This window comes from Haliotis asinina, chromosome 11 (genome assembly GCF_037392515.1).
Source record: "Haliotis asinina isolate JCU_RB_2024 chromosome 11, JCU_Hal_asi_v2, whole genome shotgun sequence".
In the NCBI taxonomy this organism is placed as follows: domain Eukaryota; kingdom Metazoa; phylum Mollusca; class Gastropoda; order Lepetellida; family Haliotidae; genus Haliotis; species Haliotis asinina.
Genome location: NC_090290.1, coordinates 23,651,087 through 23,654,600, shown reverse-complemented (window position 1 = coordinate 23,654,600; position 3,514 = coordinate 23,651,087).

Genomic DNA, 3,514 nt, shown 5'->3' with positions numbered 1-3,514 from the left:
CTCCAAGACGTTGTCCTTTTATCAAAACAGACATGCTTAGCTTGTGAGGTGTCAGAGATCGTTATTTAGATCAAAGTTACTTCACTGGAAGAAAAACACAACACAAGTTGCCAAAAAGTCCAACTTGATGTGGTTAGGCACGCTCCATGAGACAAGGAGATATTTCTGTGACGTTTGATGGACAGTTCCCGCTGACTGTGGTTGGTATGCACTTCCAGGTGACACTTGTCCCGAACAAGGTTTGTTAAAAAACATGACAAGTGAATTACATCACACAAAATACAATACATAACAGAAAGGATTATTGATCCACAAATACATTTTGTATAAAAAGAGACAAAACCAAAGATATACAAGTCCAAATGTTTCAAAACAACTTTCACGACATTGCATTTGATCTAAAACAGTATTTGATGTTTTCTGCCCACGTGTAATGGAATTTTATTTATTTTTTATTTAATTCAAAGAGACTTTATCCTTTTGCTGTCATATATATAATCTAACTGCCAGTCGAAATGGGTTTCTAAATGCCTCTTGTCAAAACTTTACCTGTCTCTTTTAAGCACTATTTTAGGTACACAAACCTTTCACGTTTGGGTGTGTGGATCCTTACCAAAGTATGCGACTTTTAGTGTGTTATTCACTAATATCTGGAACTGTAGGAAAATGTGTACATGTCCTCCTGCCCGTTATTATATAAACAGAAATATCAATAATTGAGCCTATAAGTTAGTATTCGTGACAGTGATAAAACAGATCTGCATACATATAACAAATCATATTATATTATACATAGTAACAGCATTCCTGCAACGATTACAAGACAAAACACAGTACAACGAGAGTAGACGCAGCATGCGTCAATACACTATTACATTTGATCACACAAACATATGATTGTAGCCTCGGTTATTAAGAAGATTAAACGTCAATAAACTCGTCAGATGAAATATAAACATACAATCAAACATCTGGAATAGACAATAGGGATATGATATGCGAGTTTATATCCGATTGATGTGTGTGTCTGCTTCGACAGAACCATATATGTCTATGCAGTCGTTCAAATACAAGAGAAACAGTTGTGGTATTTACTGAACGATTTCTCCCATAATAAATGATATTCACAAACATCCAGATATACATTTACATGAAATATTACCCACTAACTACACTTGCAAATGTATTTTTTATGAAACAGCATTCACCGTATTATCCCGATGAGAGTACTGTGTATAATAGCTATCTTTATTTATAATACAAAACTAGGTACATTAATGTTTGCGTCGAAAAAGATAGCAAATAAAAAATTGCTCTAAGAAGTTCGTTTTGTCGCTGCTAGTTATATGAACAATTCATGCATATGTTGTTTTCGCTGTGGAAAAATTATTGAATATATAACATAGTTATTTCAGTAATAAGGCCTCAGGTCGACGTATATATTACATACGGATATTTCCAAATGATACAGCATTTTTATACATTTTACAGACATCATACACTGATAGCTTCCCTAAAAAGAATTGCCAGTTTTTTTAACAATAAGACATCAGGGTACTGTAACATTCTTACAAGATATGTATAAATGTGAAAAATATTTAAGACGAATTTCATGATAAACAGGACAAACAAATATAAAATGAATTTCATTTGTAATAGCATTTAAACTACATAGTGGGCAAAACCAGATGTTTGTGTCCATATTTGCATTATATCCAGCTCGCCAATTCTGAACCAGGTAAGCATATGTTCGTATTCCCAACGCAAACTGCCTAGGTATAGCTCGGGATAGAGGGCCACTTTGAACTCTGCATAAAAATATAGTTAAGAACATTTGGACACCTAAGAACACCAAGTTTGTGTGTAACAATCTTTAACCTTGAGCGTAAATTCATATATAAAGGAACCCACATCACCCACACCTTGGGATTGCCAAAGTATTTCGAAACCTAGAGAATACAATAGATTCTTCACATGAGTCACCCAAGTTTCCCTACCAGCTGCATCTAAACCTACTAAGATATTTAACATTGTTTGGTGTACCTGTTTTGTGACATGTTAAGAAGTACGGACCAGTATCTAATACATCTGACATAAATACCGTATCGGTCACATTTCGCCCAATACAGCAACATTGGTAGATTTGGAGCCAACAAAAAAAACCCCAAATTTACCAAATCTAGCTTGACAGCATTCATAAAACAACCATTGATGGACACCATAAATCACTGAATCATACGCAATTATTGGTTTGATTTGTGAATCAAACATTTAAAAAAAACCTTTAGGAAAATATTACATAGTTTATAACTTAGTTGATGAATTGAAACCACAGCATTAGTAGCTTTCAGGACTAACATTTGAACAGCTTTGAACCAACACAATCTCTTTGAAAAAAATGATACTGAGGTAACAATATAATGTTGACATCTTGATTTGGACTTCACCCAGTTTCCATTTTGCATATTTCTTTTAACTGCCACCATTTAGAAAAGCCAATATTTCAGTCTTACCTAAACTGACTCTTAGGCCCCATTTTAAGAGTGTAAAACGTTTTGTTTCATTTGCAATTCGAGAACAGAGTCTGCAAAAATAAATAATCATCGGCATAGAGAAGTATGAAGAACTCTAAAAAATCTTCATGCACAAAGATCCACCTGCCACCGAAATGCTGAATGTCATTTCCAGCTGGTTTATGAACAATGAAAATAAGAGAGGACTGAGAATGCTTCCTTGTCTAACACCACTGAAACAATTGAAATAATCAGTGATATTGTTCATTGATATTTTGACAGAGGCCAAGGTTTTTAAGTACATGTCCTTAATGATAGAGAGAACTTTATCACGACTATCATTTGAATAACGGACATATCACAATTGTCTTGTATTATTCAGACTAGACGAGTTGATAAAAGTGCACATACATAACAATTTCGCATCTTATGTGTTTTTTTTCAGGTGTAATCTTCATGTCGATATCTTCTGTGCAGTAATTAAAGTGTCTTTAAACAGTTGAACATTCCGTTGTTTTTGTTCCTTTTTGAGTTAATGGGCTCGTCTTGTTTCTATGGGATCCTAAGGACGTACGATACACAACGAAACGTGAGTGTCAATCCCGCAACGAAAACCTTTATGCATACAAAACACAGAGGGAGATAAGGGAGACACTCTGAGATTAAAACCTACGATCCTTGTTTTGAGAACGAAGTTTGATTACTTAGTTGTTTAACGCCCAGTAATTTAACCCTGAGGTAATACATATATTATGGTTGTGTGTGGTCTTGTACATGAAGCCCAGGTCACAAATCAGTGTTTAGTAGCAGACGGTCCTTGGATGGGTGAACATGTTTGGCAGCTTGACTCCTATGAGTTTCTAGGACTTCATTTTTGCCCCACGTGACACATGGTCTCACCGTCGACAAGTAAGTTTGTTCAAAATTGCCCCTGGTCACCCAACAGAATACGGGTACCCGGTGGGATAAGGCTATGAACCTTCTAGCGCCTCACATGCAAC